Source organism: Pimephales promelas, chromosome 7, assembly GCF_988280905.1.
Source record: "Pimephales promelas chromosome 7, fPimPro1.hap1.1, whole genome shotgun sequence".
NCBI classification, from domain to species: domain Eukaryota; kingdom Metazoa; phylum Chordata; class Actinopteri; order Cypriniformes; family Leuciscidae; genus Pimephales; species Pimephales promelas.
This window is the reverse complement of record NC_142775.1, coordinates 35,183,753-35,205,035: the sequence shown is the minus strand read 5'-3', so window position 1 is coordinate 35,205,035 and position 21,283 is coordinate 35,183,753. Positions and strand designations below refer to the sequence as shown.

General features: G+C 38.8%; 1 protein-coding gene across 3 annotated transcripts in view; it reads right to left on the bottom strand.

Annotated features, from left to right (window-relative positions):
• Positions 1-21,283, bottom strand: part of adarb1b (adenosine deaminase RNA specific B1b) — a 178,178-nt gene that overhangs the window by 138,070 nt on the left and 18,825 nt on the right. The window lies entirely within an intron of this gene.

Genomic DNA, 21,283 nt, shown 5'->3' with positions numbered 1-21,283 from the left:
GTAAATCATTTTATCAGATAATGAAATATGGTTTATTACTGTAAATTTTTTAATTTAAGTCTGTAAAACCATTAACGTTCCTACCGTATTTTTTACGGTAAAGTTCTGGCAACCACAGCTGCCACAATACAAAAATGCAGCAATACGTATCGTAGATCGTGACAACATATATATCGTGGATAGTCACGATTTTTTTACAGTAAAAACTACGGTTTTATTTTTTATATCGTGCCACAATACAAAAATGCAGCAATACGTATCGTGGATAGTGACAACATATATCGTGGACAGTAAGTGCAAAAGTGCTTTCAAAAGCATTATAATCAAACACTCAAGGTACCGTCACATTCACTGCCGTTTTTCAGGTGAAATACAGTCATTCTTCCAATAGGAATCCAGACAATCAGGATTTTTGTGTGGAGGGTAAAAGATTTCCACATGCAAATTTACTACACTGTTTCTTTAGTCAATCTGATGGTGTTTGACCAAATCTTATCACACAATTATTTAATAAAGCTTTGTGGGAATTTCAATTACTTCCAGAAGGATTTTAAAAAGTGCATCCAAGTTACAAAATGCCAATGATGCCTTAAAATACAGCCTACATGCAGCTTAAAGTTTTAGAACAGTGTTTAATTTCAATGCAGCTCTCCTCAAATTGTTTTGAATTGAGAGCATTGTACATTGTCCTTACATTAGCTCAAGTTAAAACATGACCGAGGCGAGCTATGGAAACTGAATGTAACAGTGTAACAGAATGCAAAACTCTCCATCATTAACAAATGAAGAGGTAAGCTATCAGTGGAAAGTACAAACACACAACGCGGCCTTCTTATTTTAACCACAAGCGCTACATCCACAAGGACGGAGACACAAATATCAAATTTTTGTCTCAGTCCCTTGGATTCCAAATATGTCCCAGACAGCCTGTCAGCAGTGCTAAGAAAGGAGAGGAAACAATCCTCTATGGCCTCTATGAGTGCTCCCGGCGGAAGCTGTCACTCATATGCTGAGAGTCTGTGAGACAGGACAGAGACAGACAGATGGAGAGGAAGCGTAGCATGTATTTCCAGATAAACAAGGCACTGCATTTATACCCAAAACAGAAGCTGCAAGACGTATTTAGGCTTGACATGAAACCAATGAGTCGGACTTTAGATTCTGATTGGATAAGCCGCATTAAAAGACAGTCGATCAAAAGTTAAAAAGTTAAACAATGGCCAGAGTTCAATGGACAACTACTAGGGGTGTAACGGTACATGTATTCGTATTGAACCGTTTCGGTTCGAGGCTTCCGGTTCGGTACGCATACAAACCGAACGATTGCTTGGACCATTTTCCCTGCCGGCAAAATTCGTGCTGACGCGGCCAACACAACGTTGCGCAACATCAAATGGCAAGCGTAATGAAAGCAGAACGAAACTGCGCTACTCGTTATGTGCTTCACGGATCGTTTATCAGTTCAGACCAGCAACATCTGTGCAGCGCGAGCTGATCTCCATCAAGCAACACTGTTACCACACCGCGCTAAGAGATCCAGTAAAGAAAACATTTGAATTCGCCACTGAGGTAATAACATCGCTGCGAGATCTAGTGAGAAGCATTCACATTTCTCCGTTATTAACCGTAGATCTCTATTAGATCAAACAGCGCTGTCATGGAAACCAGGAGAAACATTGAGCCGTGAATGAACTAGTACTTTACGTCCACAGACCAGCAACATTCACCATGGATTTAATATAGTAACACTAACTGGAACCAGTTTGGCTGGGATGGTGAAATGCTTTCAAGTACTTCACACATCTTTTTCCAGCACTTCAAAATTCAAATATTATATAAATATATATTTAAATGTTATTTTTAATGTGATGACCAAAACATTATTTGTTCATTCTTCAAAGATGACCCCCATTTATAAACCTGAAAGTTTCAAGATCTAGGAAAACTCACACTTATTTAAAAATATTTTTTCTTTAAACAAATAGGAAATTTCTCTGGCATTTCTTTCTTTTTGCTGTATCGAAAACGTACCGAACCGTGACTTTAAAACCGAGGTACGTACCGAACCGTGATTTTTGTGTACCGTTACACCCCTAACAACTACATATATTTGGTCCTTTAATCCAACTGGTCAAGCGGCAATAACAATACAATACATGATTTTACCATGGTCAAAGGTGTTTTAAGCAACAAAACACCTCATGCTTGTTCTAAAACCCCAAACGGAGAGCTTCTCGTGGCTTATTGCTTTATTAAAGAAGCAAGTGCTGGAGAATATACAGAGAGAAAACGAAACACTTGGCTGTGATTGACATGAACTAGAAAACACTGCTGCATCACACTCACCCTTGCAGAGTGCACCACTACAGACGCAGAGAGAGAGAGAGAGAGAGAAAACATGCTGACAAAACCCAAAGAGAAGAGGGGGGCAAGGGGGGAAATGGCAGAAATAAACAATCTCAGCAAGACAGATGACAACAGCAAAATAAACAGGAACCCTCTGCTTGTCCACAGTGCACCTCATTGCACTTGACATTGTTTTGGTATTCTGGTTTCATTACCGGGCCTCGTTCAAAATCTGAGTGCACTTGAAATGTGACCCTGATGACAAACAGGACGGTCAAAACACAGGAACTTTACTGTGCATGAAAGAATGGCATTCAGAAACAAAGCAAGAGAAGAATTTGTCCCTCAAAATCCATGACGCAATTTGTAATGGTAGATATTCTGCACCTCTGGGCACATATAAGAATATAAGAAAGGGGGAAAGAGACTTTCTTTAAAAAGGCTTCCCGACTGAAGATGTTCCTAGTCGACAAGTAGTTGTTCACTTAAGCCAACAGTTGACTAATAATTTAAACACTTATATATATATATATACTGGGAGGTGGCATTGGAAAATGGTTTGAGTTTAAAGGAGAACTCCGGCGAACAATGAACCTTTGGTCTAATAAAACATCGGTGCCTAGTCAATCGTTCTCTGAGATTTGTTTTCTTGATAATCGAATGTAAAGAGATTTATCTCTAAAAACTGTTTAGCGTATAATGCTAGTACTGGGGGCATTGACTAAGTAAAAGAAATCGCTAGTTTATACCACTAACAAGGCTCAAAATAGCCCCACACTAACACAGAAACATACTGAGGCTCCATACATGCAAAACGAAGCATTGGGAACTTTGTAAGTGTACAGACCGTTTAATAAGAAGATACTTTATGAAGACAGTTCACTTCGTGTATACAGACAGCAGCCATCTTAAAAAATAGTCTCGATAAGTCGATCCCCGAAAGCGGTTCATACAGTTCAGAAGTTCGCTGAACTTCATACAGCTCAGATCACTCAGCACGTCGTTCGGGGATCGACTTATCGAGACTATTTTTTAAGATGGCTCCTGTCTGTATACGCGAAGTGAACTGTCTTCATAAAGTATCTTCTTATTAAACGGTCTGTACACTTACAAAGTTCTCAATGCTTCGTTTTGCATGTATGGAGCCTCATTATATTACTGTGTGAGTGTGGGGCTATTTTGAGCCTTATTAGTGGTATAAACTAGCGATTTCTTTTACTTAGTCAATGCCCCCAGTACTAGCATTATACGCTAAACAGTTTTTAGAGATAAAACTCTTTACAATCGATTATCATGAAAACAAATCTCAGAGAACGGTTGACTATGTACCGATGTTTTATTAGACCAAAGGTTCATTGTTCGCCGGAGTTCTCCTTTAAGGGCTGAGAAAGAATGTAACATCACTAAAGCCTCTTTCACACAGAGATTCTGGAAAATACACGGATAATGTGACCCGGCATTTGTCCCGGGATTGTTTGATTTGGGTTAATTCACACTGCCAGTGATTTGCCGGGATCTGTGAGTGCGTTCAAACACAACCCGTAAAAATCCCAGAAAGACACAATCCCGGGTCGTGTTTGCGTTCACACAGAAGGCGATCTGGCAATTTCCCGGGATCGACACGCTGTGGGACGAGACCAACGAGAACAACAGCTCTACATTCATCTTGCCTTGCAATTTCCTCGTCTTATTTCTACCTGGCAGTGTAGACGGAGACGCTACTTGGCGTAGATCTTCTTTGCCGTTGCATGCGTGTGCTCTGCAAGATCGTTTTGTGTTTGAGCGCCCCCCCAAGTTGTGTTTTACTTCAGAAGCTCCAAACACGTAAGTAAAAGCGCCAATCTCATTGGTCGGATAGTTTTTGACGCAAACCCGAGGCGTTTTTTAAAAAAAAGAATCTTTTACACGTAGCGTTTTACGCATCGGTGTGCACACTCACATTGGCACCCCTTGTTTAGTCACGAGGCATTAAACGTCGGCGAATAATGTGCAAAAAAATTCGTCCCTGGGTGAACAGGTTTTAAAGGCAGAGTTCCGATTTTCTGTCGTGATTGTGAAAAATGTTTAAATTTTTAGGTCACCTGGATGCTGCACAGAGAATTGCATTCTTAAGCGATCAAGAGTCCTTATGTTCTCGTATAACGCCATCATCAACCGTAAAAGTCCGGTTCCAAAACTCAAGAATGCAAGTAAAGATAATGCATGAAAGTACCCGCCAGATGTGTTCTTGATAGAGGATGCATGACAACGTATAGAAGCTTGTAAGCTTATAATTCAAAATAATTCTTCAAAATTGCAATAAATAAAATGTAACTGTTTATTGCATATTAAAAAAGATGATTTGTCAAAAAATTACTATTTTTGTACATACAATTGAAGTCAACGGGGTCGTGTTGTTTGGATGGACAATCCCTTTAAAGTAATAGCTAGTCTTGTAGCAGTAAGTCACTCAAGGCTATCGGGATATTATGACTTTACCAGAGTTAAGGAGTGTATTTAGGCATGACAAAAAGTGGACACATGATATTTCAGAAAACACTGATAGGCAGGGTGTGAGAGCAAAACTAAACACTGAAACTGCCCATGGGAAGCAATTTGCCAAACTATTTCTTGCTACTGTGAATTCAGTTCTTCCACAGTGTTATTTTAGGCACAATATTAACATGCTGACAAAATAAAATAGGTTTAAGTGCTGACAGGCTATTCTGACTATGAAAGATTGAAGTTGTAAACTATAACTAGCTTGATGTTAATGTGCATTTTGTGTTTTATAATGCAAGTACATCATCTAAATATGGAAGGAACAAAATCTTCCATATTTTTATATTTATATTAACAAAATATATTTTTAATTTATTTGTATTGCTGATTTTAAAGCAATAAGCCACAAGAAGCTCTGGTTTACAACTAAGGGGTGTTTTTAGGCACTAGAAATTACAAATTCGATGTAAACCATGGCTTCACAGGGCTTTGGCTATTGCTTTTATAAAATGGTTAGTCCACAAAACTATTTATTTGATAAAAAGACAACGCCTTCGATCTCAATCTCGATCTCGTTATTTAGAACGGCTTCGAACGCATCTCCAATTCCGAGATAGTTCATTTTGTTGCCAGCGGCACAGGCAATAACGTCAGCTGTACATTCTCACTCTCTTCTCTGACGACGAAGTGACACACACCCGCCTCCTCTCACTCACTCGTCTCATTCGCTCCGGTTAAATAGTGCTTGTACTGTGCATAATTTTACTAAATCCCAAAATTATGCCAAAATGCCAATCTTGACAAGTATTCAATTAAACAGTCAGTTTTGGAACCTAATTAGTTGAGAAAGATTATGCAAGTTGTGTAACAGTATATCGGACCAGTGCAACTCTTAAAGTGACAGCAGCCTAATATTCTTGCTCCAATCTGTTATGTTAATAAGAGAACAAAAGACAAAGAAAATTGCAAACGGTCCATCTCTACTTTAAACCATTCGAATTACAATGTTTTAGACTGATTCAGCTATTGCACACACTTACTAGAGTAAAGACACAAATTGTGCCTCTAAAATTGGCTGTTTTAATTGAAATGTGGGGCTTTAATTCCTACAGATGCCAGAATACTGGTTAGAGATTTTTCCCATTCATTTTTCAACAAGTAGTCCATCTTCCTCACGCTGCCTCCTAAGCACCAGCCACTGCACCATACACAGAGAAAAACTGGGTCACATTAAAATGTTTCTGCTAAGGGAACGTATAAAAAAAATAAATAAATAAAAAGCCACACCGAAAATCCACCAGCCTTCAAAACCAGTCAGTAGAGTGCTTACAACCTATGTTTTCCAGCCGTTTCATTATTTTTTCATCAGTGGATTTTAGCTCCACCTGCCTCAGACACTGTTCTCTCCAGCATTGAGTTGGGCTGTGAGGTGCCAGGGGTGGAATACAGGCCCGTAACTCCGTACACCCGAAAAAAAATTGATCTGGGGGAATTGGGAAGTGTATACAAGCTTACCTAAGTGTAATTTACCTCAACTCTTCATAGTAGTAGTTGTTCTTGAGACAATCTCTTCAAAAAATAAACTCAATTCTCAAATAATTTCAAGCAAACCTCTGCCCTGAAGTAGAGATCAAACAGAGGAAGGGGGACATAAGGAGGAATGGTGGGGTTACTGTCTGACTCATCCATCAAACACACATTAAAAAAGCTGTGCGCAGTCATGACAGAAATGAAGAGTTGGAGGTTGACAGTTCCTCTGAGGACTGTGCTAACTGGGGCTGGGAATCAGGAGCTTAGTGAGCTCGCAAACCAAAACAAAACAATCGTTCAAAAGCTTGGAGATAGCAAAAATATTTTTTAAAGAAATAATACTTTTATTCAGTATGGTTGCATTAAATTGATGAAAAGTGATAAAAGACATTTATAAATGTCAAAAAAAGATTTCTATATCAAATTGACTTTATGCACAACTGCACTACTTCCTGAACTTAAGCCAGCTCCCTTGTTTCTTGTCTGCCATTATTGGCCAAATTGATTAATTCAGGTGTGCCTGACCTCAGTAGTCACGACAACAATAATCAGACACACCTGAATTAATCAAGCTTAGCCAATAATGGCAGACAGGAAAAAAGGGAGCTGGCTTAAGTTCAGGAAGTAGTGCAGCAGTGCATAAAGTCAATTAATTGTGGGGCCTACAAACATACAGCATAACCAGTGAGCGTAATTGTATTGTATGAATGACTCTTTTCAATTAGTCAAAAATAATCATGATTAAAACTTCTCAAATCAAGTGTATTTTTAGCTTTATGATTATTGACAGTTTATGCGTCAACATGTACCAAATATAATGATAAACCAGTTCTTTATATTACCTTTTTTAAATTTAAATAACAGACTAATTATTTTGAAACTACTGAAAAAGCTGCATTTTTGTGAACAAAACATTAACCAGTTTTAAGAAGTGAATCACTGATTCAAACAGGCCTTAAGTTAGAGATTCAACTCAAAAGAACAACTCGTTCGTAAAATTAGAAATCATTACTTGCGTCATGAATGTACCATAGATATTTTAAGATATTTTAAAATGTTAGCTAACTGGTGATTCCTATCTGCTATAATGTTAGCTATCTGCTAAGTGCTGATTCCTTACTCATAAAAAACTTCTTAAATGATTGATTGAATATTCACCATGTACGAATATAATCCAGTCTTGAAAAAAAAAGATTCTTCAGTTCAAAAACAGCCTCAGGTGAGCACGATTAGTCAGCATCCACATGAAGGCGACTGTGATCAATTATTCATTACATTAATTCCTGAAAGCCAATCCACCGACCCACATAATTGGGGTGATGTCTACAGCAGCATCTCTCTTGGTCATGACAGAGGCCGAAAGCTAAGAACATCCAAGTTTGTGTTGCGCTGGATCGTTTGTGAATAAAACAACCGATTTCTCCCATCATTTAGCAAAGAAACATTCTGTCACGTACAATAATGCATTATAGCCACATCGCCACTAACTGCGGTTACGCATTTGTGCGAGAAAGAGTACATCTGTATCCCCATTACTAAGCTTGCGCAGATCCTGAGACAAATAAAATCAGACAACAGTCACACACACTACGTCACAACCTTCACTGCAAGCCAGAGGAGCGTGTGATGAAGTTTCCATCTACTGCGGTGGGAGACGGAGGATGGACAGACACAACGAGGCAGATTGTGCAAAGACACTGAAGAAAGAGCAGATGGCCTCGCTGCGGAACAACAGAACAATGGCTCGGAGGGAATCCACCGCCGGCCAATCACTGAGTGGCAAAAAAAACGAGATGTTCATTTCAGCCTCTGGGCCACAGAACGCTAGCGGAAACAGCAGGACAGTAAATCTTGGTGCAGCGGCACATCGAATAAGTGCCTTTCATTCTTTTAAATTGCTAAGAACAGGAAGAGCAAACAAACATTTGAAAAGGTAACCAAGGTTTTGATAGTGATGTCAAAAACATGTTTTAATCAAAAAGGCCACAAAGCATTGATCGATTTTCTCGGAAGATGTGTACAGGAAATTCAGACAGATTACTAAAACAACCATTCGTTGCAGCTATATTGCAACTTTTTTATTCAGTATTTTTTATTCAATATATATGCACACACTACCGATCAAAATGTTGGGGTCAGTATGCTTTTCCTAAGAAATTAATACTTTTATTTAACAAGGACCGCGCAGTCTCATCCCAAGACGTCATATAACTGACGTCTTGGGACGTCTTTTGACCATACGTCAACATCCGCCGTTTTAGGGTACCCTTTAACGTCGGTTAATTGACGTTATCGGATCCTAACCCTACCCCTAAACCTACCCCGTCACCTAACTGACGTTAAAGGTAAAGCGTCAGTTGTATGACGTCCCAGGATCGTCATGTAATTGATGTTAAAGGGTACCCTAAAACGGCGGATTTTGACGTATGGTCAAAAAACGTCCCAAGACGTCAGTTATATGACGTCTTGGGATGACTGTGTTAACAAGGACACATTAAATTGTTCAAATAAATATTTCCAATTTATAAATGCAGTTTGGGATGACTGTGTTAACAAGGACGCATTAAATTGTTCAAATAAATATTTCCAATTTATAAATGCAGTTTTTACAGACTTTCTATTCAAAGACTCCTGAAGCAGCACAATGTTTCCAAAACTGATAATACATAATGTTTCTTGAGCTGAAATTGGTATATAAATGATTTCTGAAGGATCATGAGACGGAAGACTGGACCCTAAAGAATCATACCAACTTGTGGGAAATGTGTTTTTTTTTTTTTTTTTCGCTGGATATCATTTAGATTTTAAATTAGCTGTGGCTAAATGAAATCCTCCACTTAACAAGTATATTTTCATATGAACAGTAAATGTAATGGGATACTCTGAGGAGTAGGCACCTCATAATACAATGTATAGCATTCATTATATACTTCAATTTTGAAGGAGAGCATTTCTTGATTAACCAAAGAAATTACATTAAGTTTTAATCAACTAACAAAATAGTTGCTCTCCCGATGAAAACTGCAGTTCCTCTGGGTAATATATCTGTATCCATTCAGCCAAATGAAACTGCAAAACACACCTTTTTTCCTTTAGAAATTAAACTACTCTATTTGAAAATCCAACTATTTGTCTTGACACTAGTCTAAATAACAAGAAACTTGTTTCCCATTTTCTTTGGGCAAAAAAAAAAGACCCTGTAATGTGGGGTTGATTTATTGACTATAGCAAACACTGTTCCAACCAAGACACTTCATTTCCACAGGATACCAAGACACCCAGTCTATGCCAGTGAAGAAAACAAACAAGAGATTTTTCCCCCCAGAGGCACATGTGTAATATTTATGAACCTTTCATTCCATCTAAAACACAAGTCTTCCTCGATCATGACTCCTTGAGAAAGCAACAGAACACACTTGCAGATATGTGCTTGTCCTCTGTTGTTATTTCACTGCACTAAAACCAAAAGGTTTGAATAATTGTGAAATGCACAGTGCTGACAGAAGCTTTCATCAGTGCTAACCAAGCTGAACTGCTAAAGGCCTGGCAGTTGCATCTTAGCATCATGCTATGACTCATTGTGGCTAAGGCCATGATCTTAAAATCTGACTTGAATCCAGACAAATCAAAACAAACCACTTTGTGTAGGATCAGAGAAACCATATCAAAGCCTAAACCGGTATCTTTAATCACTTCTCAGTGCCTCCATACAAGCAAGCCGTTCCGTAGCATCACATGTCCAAGTACATTTGTCACTGGTGCTTAGCTTACTGCTAACTAACTGTCATTTAATAGAAGGGCAAGACCTCTTCTCGCTGGCCGTGTCTTTCTGCATTTAATTGCATTTCTAAAACGTGTATAGCTGTATAAAGACACTTCAGGGAGATGTTCAAAGAGGATTCAGTTTTGCAGGCTAAAGCACCTTTAAATTCAAGCAAAGTCTATCACTTGTCTCACAATGAGAAAGTCGCAGGCTAAACGTCTAGGTGAAGAGAGAACAAGCCAAGACACCTGCCTGTACTATAATACAGAACCATTTTGTTCACGTGCGAGTGCGACGCTTCGGTTATGGGTGGGTTTAGGTCTGGGGTAGGGTTAGGGTTGGAACACTAGGAGTAGGGTTGGGTATCGAGAATCGAGTATCGATTGGAACCGGGACTAACTTTTCGTTTTTCCCGGAATCGTTCAAAAGTTAAAATTTCAATTCCTAGTTTTGATATTCACAGTCTGCCGAGCGGAAGGAGAAACCGCTAAACACTAGGGGTGGCACGGTACATGAAAAAACACCCGAACCGTTCGGTTCGCTTGTCTCGGTTCGGAGCGTGTGTGCGTCTCACGGTTCGACGCATGCGCAATGTAACCTCGTGCCCGTATGTGACGTGTGTTTTCTTTTCGCGCGACATAAACTTGTTCGACGTGGACCGGCGCTGCACAGAGCGACCGGAATAACATCAGTCTAGCGCGAGTCGGCTCCGTATGCATTCATCACTTTCGCGGTATTTGATATCATTATCGATCGCTCTGTGCAGCGCCGGTTCAAGTTAGTAAACAAGCCAGTAAAAGTGGAGTATGGAGCGCGGTCACGGCACGCGGAGAAATGGCAAGTGGGAGAGATGAGGGAGTTGGAGGATGCGCCAGCGTCGTATAAGTCTATGGTATAAGTCCAGTGTGTGGGAACATTTTGGATTTCATGTTATGTTATGTTATTAATTTAACTACAGTGGCACTTTATGTGTAGATAAGAGCTTCAGTCATACGTTTCCAAACCCTGCACTTTAATTTTAAGTTGAAAAAAGTACCCTCACATTTTGGGAATAGAAGCATTGTTGATAGTACTGTTTTTGTGTTGAGGTTGAACTTAAATTTCACTTTATGTTTATGGCCTTTGCTATTGCTATAGCTAAATTATCTATAGGCAATGAGGTTTCATGTATAGGCTATTGACATTTAAAAGACAGTGTTTTAAGAGTTCCTCTCTTTTTCTTTTAAAAGATAGAATTTTGGTAAGAGCTAAAAGTTAGCAGTTGATACATGAAAGTTAATTTCTTTGTGTTAATAAGATTTATGTGATAAAAATGCACAAGTTCTTGTAGAGATAGTGATACACATTCTCCTTTTTTTTGCCAAATAAACAAAAAGCATGTCAATTTCTTCTCTCTTGCTGTATCTAAATCTCACCTTTCCTCTGAGATAGTCCAAAAATGTGCTTAAAGTCAAAGAGTCATATTCAGTTTGTGCATGATTGCATGAATATAATATATATATATATATATATATATTTTAATACTGTATCCTAAAGTGTGGATAATTAAGCTATATATCACATGCTGAAGTACATTTCTGGAGTGTTAAAGATTAAAAGAAAAAATAACAAGAACCGTACAGAACCGAAAACCGTGACCCTAAAACCGTGATACAAACCGAACCGTGGGTTTTGTGAACCGTGCCACCCCTACTAAACACCAACGAAGAAGCGTCTACCGGAAGTGTTGGCATAACCGCGCGAGTCGAACATGAGTAGCTTACGTCGGCGGTCCAAAGTGTGGCTTCACTTTTCTAAAAATTAACGAAATCTCGGCAAAATGCAAAATTTGTGACAAGTATTTGTGACAGAAGGAGTATTTCCTTCAGAAAGACCATTGGTTAGCAAGGTTAGCTAAACTTTTTTGACCCTGCCTCTTAAAAGAATCGAAATCGAGAATCGTTAGGAACCGGAATCGAAACAAGGAATCGGAATCAGAATCGTTCAAATTCAAACGATACCCAAGCCTAACTAGGAGGCGCCTTCTAGCCCATATATATCAGCGTCTCATTGACGCTTAAGGGTGCCATGTGCGTTGGATGTCTATGCATTGGCAAAAGCGTCAGTATATGACGCCTTGGGATGAGAACGGGCTGATTAATTATAATTAATAATAATAAAATAAACCGATATTCCGATATATCGGCCGATATTATTAATATTTTTTTTATTTCAGAAACGCACAACAAAATATTAACAGTTTTATACAATTAATATCGGCCGATAATATCGGCCTGCCGATAATATCGGTCTGGCTCTAATAACTTATCTTAAAAACAATATCAGTCAATCTATATAAAAAGTGCACAAACAGCATACAGCTCATTAATGCACATTTTATATTCACTATGTAGGCCGCAGCATTGGTGAAAGAGTTTGGAACAAACTGGGGCAAGTGTTTTAAAACATTCTGTGCACTGTAAATATGGATGACGCACAACCATGTTAAATGCTAAAAGATGTCTCCTTAAGGTGCGTGTTGTGGTCAAACATCTGTGCAGTGAGGGACGACCTTCGAGCACTGGAACTAGGGGGTTCGGAGAAGTCATAGTTCGTGCTTCACAGATCCAGACATTGTCATATGCAGGAAGCCATTACCCCCCCCCTCTTCGCTAATGGTTGATTCCTTTTGTATAAGAAGTTATGAAACGGGCTGGCCGTGCCCCAGCCCTTCTACGCGCAGCTGATGCGATTGGTGTACTTTCTTAAGGCCTTTTGCTTGCTCTAAAAGGAGTTATGCAACCGCAGTTTCAACATACAAACTTATTCAGCATGAGTAATTGCAGCAAACCTGCAGGTTCTGCGCCGCCCAGATTGTGTGACGAGGAGATGGGGCGGCAGTGATGTGCCCTCTGGGAAGCTTTCAGGATGTCTCAGCCATGTTAGCCTCGGTTTCATCACCAGGCCCATGACAAAAACCCTGCATCCCGCTCCTCCATTTCCATTGGCCATGCTGCTGCCCAATTAGTCAGCCTAAAGAAGCACCCATCCACCCTCCCCCACCCCTGTGACCCAAGGGCCAATACTTCCAGTCCAATAAATCTGCTCTTAAAACTTTACTCACCAGCTTTAACACAACTTTGAGTCACACTTTCCAAATATAAACATAGAACAAAGCATAAAAAGAGGAGAAAAAGCAAGAAACCTCAACAGTGAGACTGAATTTTACAGCGAAGCCAGAGACCATCAAACAGAATACTGCAGCAAAGACCTGTTTGGCCATTTTGAAGGCCCGGGTATACTTTATTTTCTGTGTTACACTCATTCTTGCACACAATTGAGCATGCAAGCCTTTCAAAGTATACTCCTTTGGCAGGGAGCGATGAAAGATGAGTAGACTTTTATTCTCAAGCAAATTTCGGCACGGGATTGTGGGTATTGCGCATTATTTTAATCATTTCTGCAGGTCTCGCGCATATGCAGGTAATTCCCGCAAAAATTGATTCACTTTGAATAGTAAATGAGTCCACATAGATTATAAAATAAAATCAGTAATTTTCAAATTTTCTGCGAGATGTAATTTTACAAACAGCGTGACTCGTGAGTCTTCTCTCTCTTAAAATGCGCTAAACTTGCAAAAGGTTAGCGGCAAGTATGCCGAAGACGTCCATATCAGACTCTCGCGATTCAGGAGCCGGGACAGTTAATGGAATGGTCACTTGCAAAATTGGGCCAGTGTTGCATCGTCACATTAAATTTTATCATTTGCATGTCTTTTTGAGTCTTACCAATTTAAAAATTGCAGCGATTTTTAAGTATTCAGTACTCACATACTCTCTGAGATGGTTCTCAGCGCATGTACACAAAGCCGCCTCACAAACAGCTTGGGAGGACCAAAATGGACCAAATTTTTCATGGATTATAGCGCTTTAATGGTCAAAAGCACACAAAGTTGTGTCAAAGTTTTTTGCAAGTATCCCCTTAAACAGATGGTTATGTCGAAATAAGCATGTGTAACAGTGTAATGGATCCAGATCTTAAAGTGACAGCAACATGTGTCTGTCAATGTTGATAAAACAGCAAAAGACAGATTTAATAGCAAGGAATCAGGATTACTAGCCTATGTATTTCATTTATACAGGACTAAAAGACTAGCAAGTGTTATCTTACATTTAATTACTTTATTTTATTACTATAGTCATACCAGTGTTAGACCTGCCCAAAAAACGTCTTTATTTCGTTACTGTAGTAATACCAGTGTTAGACCTATACCCAAAAAAAACGTCTTTAAACTCTTAAGCAAAAAAATGATCAACAAAAAAACAACAAAAACAAAACAAATACAATAAGTGAGCAAACATTTAAGAGAGTATTTTTATTGTCTAAAACTCCCCCACTCAAAAAAAGTTAATTCTTAACAAGATGGATGTAAGAAAATGTCAAAACCCAAATCAATTTACAAAAATAGAGATCACTTTTTGACATCTATTTTAAATATATTGCTGAATTTTGGTATGAAAATTATGAAATATGCAATTGTATTATAATGATCAAGCATTACTTGTGCACATACTACGTCAGCAAAAGAAGCTCCTTATATTGTGCAACATAGCAGCACCCCTCAAAATAGAAATAGAACTACACAAAACAAACAGAATTACAAAAAAATATCTTTTTCAGCATATTTCGAGGAACATTTAAGTAAGTAAACAAGCCCAGATGCAATTTAGCAACTCGTTGTGGGATACGTTATCAATATACTAGAAACAACTCAGTATAGCCCTTTCTTCAGATTTCAGATTTTCAAGTATTCGCAGCATTTTTAAATTTTAACACTAAAAATATCCTTATGAAGTATTAAGGATGCCGATATCATTAACACGGCTCTAGACGAGGGTAGAATAAGGACATGAACAAAGCTGCAGCTTTCATTCCGTGACACACATAGCTCATTTGTGTTCATTATTTATGTGCATCGCACCATACAATAACTTACTGTACTTACTGCTGCTGACGCACATTATTCAATCTTCCCTCTAGACTAACTAGAAATCAGTGCTGCTAGTTTCCACCCGACTAACTGTCTAAGATGTGCAGGTTTTGTGCAACAGGACCTTTCCAGAAAAGAAGCTACTTGAACACAGGGTTGGGTGATTGAAGAAACATGAATATTATATCTGTGATGAATAAGCAACATGTGCTTTTTAATTCAACTTCCCTGAAGACTAGTTTCACAATTGTTTGTTCCATGTCAAGCAACATAAGAATATGACAGCGGCAGGGACGTGCACAGGGGGGTTGCTCAGGTTGCCCGGGCAACTGCCCATATGCCCTTCTCGACTCAGGTTGCCCTTCCGAGGAAAAAAAAAATCGTACAATGGAGAATTTCACGTAGGCCTAGACAAAAAAATAATATAAAAATCGCAAAGCCTCATTCACTTCCATTCGGGCACTGAAAGTGAAAGTCAAACTGTTTACGTGGCTGCAGTGCCGCACGCGACCATAGACTGCACGCGACCGGTGTGTATGGTAAGGCACCGCAAATTACTCAGGCCGCGCCTCCATCTCGTGTCGCGCGCTAATTAATGTTGTGTACGAAGTCCATGACAAAATGAAGCGAAACTTTCCTTCTCGTCACGAAAAGAGGAAGAAGAAAAACATGAGAGTGAATTGCGGGAACAGCAGTCAGGTAAACATGTGTTCTTTCCTCTCTAGTTTGATGTCAGCAAAGTTTGATGGTTTTTGGTCTTGCTAACCTATCTGGGCAGGCAGTGCATCTCTTGCATCACTTTTTGCCTGACAAAAGTGAGAGTAAAATACCATTATTTATTACGTTTTGTTTTTGAGAAACGACAAAGTGCAACAACAGTGTTTGTTTACTGCAGCTCGGAAAACATAACGACGTCGCGTGTGTTGCGTTCATATGCGCGTGCACGAAATGAAACTGGCATTTTTCAAGCAGAAATGTGGAGACCAGAAATACTGTACAATATGTGAATGATGGCACTCCCAATCAAAGTACACATTATAAAGACACTGATTATCTAGTCTCAGTTTAGTTAAAAACTCTAAACAACTGCACTAATTATGCAAGATAGAAACCAATGTATTGGCAATTTGACATTGATTGACTATTGATTTATAGGCTATATTGAATTTAAAATGATGATTAGCTGGACATTCTGGTCAATATGAATGCAAATCCCTCAGTAAATAACAATAAATCAAGATTTGCTTCAACATGCATAAAAAAAATAAATAAATAAAAATCATAGGCTACTGATTCCGAAAATACCCTGGCTGTAGAGTGAATCAAAATTAATCCCAAAAGCCAAAGTTCAGGGTTGTACTTTATTATTTTCTTCTTCTTTATGTTTACGTTAATATTCACTTGTTATCTTAACATTCTATAAAAATGCTTTATTCAGTAAATATTGTTTGTTTGAACCTCATTCTGTTCTATATTGTTGTACTTGTTCTTTGACTGTTTTGTTTAAAGGAGGGAGGATTGTATGGGCGGTATTGAGTGGCAATGGCAAATGGTTTACATGGCTCACGGCATCACAGATCAGGTAGAGGGCCCCTTAGCAGAATTTTGCTTAGGGCCCCATGCAGGGGGAGGTCAGGATTGGCAAAAAAGGATTGTATTTTTTCCCGAAATCTAAGCGTTTTTTTTCGAGTTTTTCCATTCAATCCAGATTATTTCTTTTCAAATAAATAAATAAATAATAATAATTAAAAAAAAACAATAAACAACAATATGAGGAACTCTTTTGCTCATTTGTCTCATCTCTGACATTTTGCAATCTTTATAAATAATAATAAGACCATAAGATAAGGCATTGCGTTTGGACATAAACACGGCCAGATAAGGCAATTTGGAAGGTGACAAATTCAACTGAATATATTCCTTCATATAGCCCATGAGGGGGGAGGAGGAGGGGGGTGCCCTTTTTTCAGGTCAGAGCAACTGCCCCTCAAAATTCCTGTGCACGTCCCTGGACAGCGGCTCTATAAACTTCAGTAAAATTAAACGAGCTGTTAATGATGCGGAGTGAATGGGTGTTTAGAACGTGCGTTTTTAAAAATAGTTTTGCTCCAGATCATTTTATCAGCCATTTTGTTAGTAAGCCCAATGGACAAATTGCAGCCAATTGACTCGAGATGAAATTCAATCTGACACGCCTGCCGTAACAAAGTGCCACGAGAAGAACAAATACGCAGCTAAGCCTAACCTTCAACTCTGAACTTGACATCAAATGAGACACCCGATACTCAATGGCACTTTTTGAGTGCCTTGTGGCTAAACTCGTCAGTCCAACCAATGACGATCGCAGCACAGGAATCTCTCCACGTCACAGCAAACGAACTGGTCGAAAACGTATTAACTGATGCACTGCTCATGTAGACAATGGCATGACCCTAAAACAAGCTGCTAACAAGGATGCAGTGATACCATGTGACGGATTACACACTTCTTTAACAGCCAGGGTGGCCGACAGGCCAAACATAAGCAGCACCTCGGTGTGTTTGAGTGGCGAACAGAGTGTCAGAGAAAGCGCATGTATAACAGCATGTGGCGAATTCAACTTAACATCCACATAAGAACAGCTAGTCAAATATCAACGCTCTCAAAAAAAATCTGCTTATAATGTTTTTCCACATCTCTGATTAACGCAGCCAAGTCATTATTTGGAGTCTTCAGGGTATATATGACTAAGAAGCAGTAAGCAGTATGAGATTGGCTGTCTCTAAGTGAATCATGCACTTCTTTTCCGCAGAGGACAACAGCCCATCATCGGGTTATCTCACGGGCTACTCTGAGGTTGGATGGTTAAACTGCTTTGATGGATGCTCTTCCCTTACAATATTAAAACTATTGTGTATGACACACCACACCACGCTGGGCATTAATAACTTCAGCAGGATGTCAAGATAATAGAACTGCTTTGACATACAATACTAACCAGTTTTCATTCAACTCAATTTTTCCATTTCAAAAGCCTTGATGAGAAACATAAAACGGTCCAGAGATCTGACAAAGGACAAAACATATCACAGTGAGTGACCTCTCATGAGTATCACAGTAAAAAGGAGACGAACTCTACAATTGAGCACTACTGATATGAGCATTAAAATATGACTGCTGTCTTTTGATGAAAAGACATGACCAAAGTAGGAAAAAACAACAGTACACTCTTGTTGATGAGAGTGAGCTATATGATAAAGCTGCAACATAAATGTACACTTATTTAGCCTGGTTAAACCAGACCATTCTCAGTTGTAACTGGGTTATGGTCTGGCAGAGCATCATAGACAAATCATTTCCAGAGGGGCGTCACCAACGGAGGTCGCGGGTAGACCTAAAACCAATCAGAGCGATGAAGGAGATAACGTATGCAGAGCGGCGGTCGGCGGAGAAACATCTCTGAGTGTTGTTCCTTGCTCGGTTTTTAACAAAAAGGAAACGTTCAAATCGCTTAAAACAGACGCGATAGCTGATTCGAACGAGTGATGTTCGATGGCGGCATCCATCTTTGTAATGTAGGCTACAAAATCTGCTTCAAAATCCCAGCGCTGTCGTCATCGTGTAAAGCCCGCCCCAACGCTTCTGATTGGTGCCGCAAATTCGACGGATTGGAAATGGGCTTTAATGAGCTCTTTGCCAGACTAACTTTTAGAGCAAATCTAAATTTGCCGGAAGCTGTCTGGGTTTTCCCAGGCTAACACTTATTATGGTGTTTAGCGAGAATTTGATGACATCATGACTTTTGTGTAAACATATACGCCACTTTCAAGTCAAGTGGCGTGTTATCTATACGCATTTTGAGAGATCCACGTGCATGTCTACGCCATTAAATGTCCGAGTGATTCCGCGTGTATGTACACGCCGTTAAATGTCCGAGCGAAAAGAAGCAAAATGTAGATCTACATCTGGGGAGCGATATTTTTTTCCTAGGATGGTAGGGGAAGACTCGTAAATGCTATTAACCTCAGTGACGGGTTGGGGTAGGTCATATATTTAAATATACAGTTATGTAACGTTAAGTCAACGGCATTCATAAACACGCTGAAAAGCGATTATGTGTGTTGATATGTACGCCAAAAATGGAAATATGAATTGGCGTGTCATACATATGCCATTTCATGAGATCAGTCTGAATGGTCTGAAAAAGGTGACTATTTGGCCTAACTCTTTCCCCGCAATTTTCCCTGTTATACAGTAGGGGGTGCTATTACACATCTTCTGAAAGAATAATGAATCTCCTGATCAAAACACTGGCAAAGAAGCAGAAACAAGTGATGTATGCAAGCAGATGTAACGCAATCACCAATATTAAACATATAAATCAAAACTGCCTAATGTTACCAAATAAAATGTCGACGCAGAACGAGCTATAGGACTGTGAAGCTTTGGGGGTGTTGATGGAATCATTTACCGTTTATAAAAAAAAGGAATGCATGATTGAAGCTAAAATAAAATGTTTCTTGGTTTGGTTGTTTAAAAGCAAAGGTCTGTTCTTTCTTTTGATATGTTGCATGTTCAGATATTCAAACAAAAAATTACTCTGGGGGCCATGATAAAACTTTTGGAGAAATGATGATAAAAAAAACACTGACTTTTTTTAGCCTAACAACATTTGTGGTAAGATACATTAAAATTAGGGCTGTCAAACGATTAATCGCATCCAAAATAAAAGTTTGTGTTTACATAATATATGTGGGTGCACTGTGTATAATTATTTATATTTAAGAAATATTTTCATGTATATACTGTATATAGATTTATATATAATTTATATTATATATAAATATTTTATATATAAACTATATTTTTTTCTTAGTATACATGCATGTGTGTGTATTTATATTTATATATATATACACAAAATAATTATACACAGTGCACCCACATATATTATGTAAACACAAACTTTTATTTTGGATGTGATTAATCGTGATTAATCGTTTGACAGCCCTACATAAAATATGTTTGTTACTCTTTTAGAGTAGTTTTTTTTATTATTGATTTGTTGTTTATTTCATTCATGGATATTTTTTTCCATTAAATTACTTCATCATTCTCATTTATGTAATTTATAAAACCATAATGAAAAGGAGGCAGGACGAAGAATATCTTATTTTTCCTGCCCCCTCCACAAAAGGATGAAAATAAAAAATAAACTCAACATATCATTCCCCATCAATAAATGATGATAACTAATTTAACAACAAACCAGAAACCAAAACATCAACCTGAAACAGATTTCCAAAGCATTAAGAAAAAAATTAGCCAACCTGATGGGACTTTCAAGTGACTTGGATACGAGTAAATAAATGTTTTTGAAATATGCTATTTGTCGTTTATATTTAAACTTGCACCTTGGTTATTGATCAAAATTATATTAATATTAATAATAATTTATTTACATAGCACTTTTCAGGGTAACGTTAAACAGTATGCCACCATATGCCTTCACTATATGACACAGAGGACCTTTGACGTTTTGAGAACTCATAGTGTTTCTTTCACTGGTGGAAAAAAAAGCCAAACAATGACGGTAGTTAACTAGATAGATGATGACAGAATTGTCAGTGTATGCAAAATATTTGCGGAAGGGACGACTAAATTGAGCTGGCCGGCCAAATTTACACAAGTGAATGGGGGGTTTCTGCCACGGCGCTGCTTCACACAACCACATTTTTCGACAGAAATGTTATTTGGAAGTTGCATTGTAAAAGCGCTTGACTAATAACATCGTGTTTTCATCCAGAACAAGCCATCTCACTACCACAAGCGCGTTGTTTTCTATCCATCTATCCTCCGTGCGCGTTTCCATTGTGGACTGTGGAACTGCATTATGACAGGCTCGCGTGCCCCGCTTCCGACCAGAGCTGCAGCGATGCATCGCGTTCGCTATTACAGTTCCACACTACACGCGCGTTCCCGTCCACCACAAAACACCATAATATGCACCTTCCAGCAGCGGGGGCGGGTTAACATCTACTATGCACCAGTTTTACGTCTTCTATCCCTCTCAAATAACCAGATTTTCACCTAACTTGCGTAAGGATCCCAGGAGCTTCGACTAAAAAAACAATTTGCGTTAACGTTACATAAACACAGCGGGAACACGCGCAAAATATCCAGCGTCTAAAAATAACACAAGAGTGGAGAAGCGT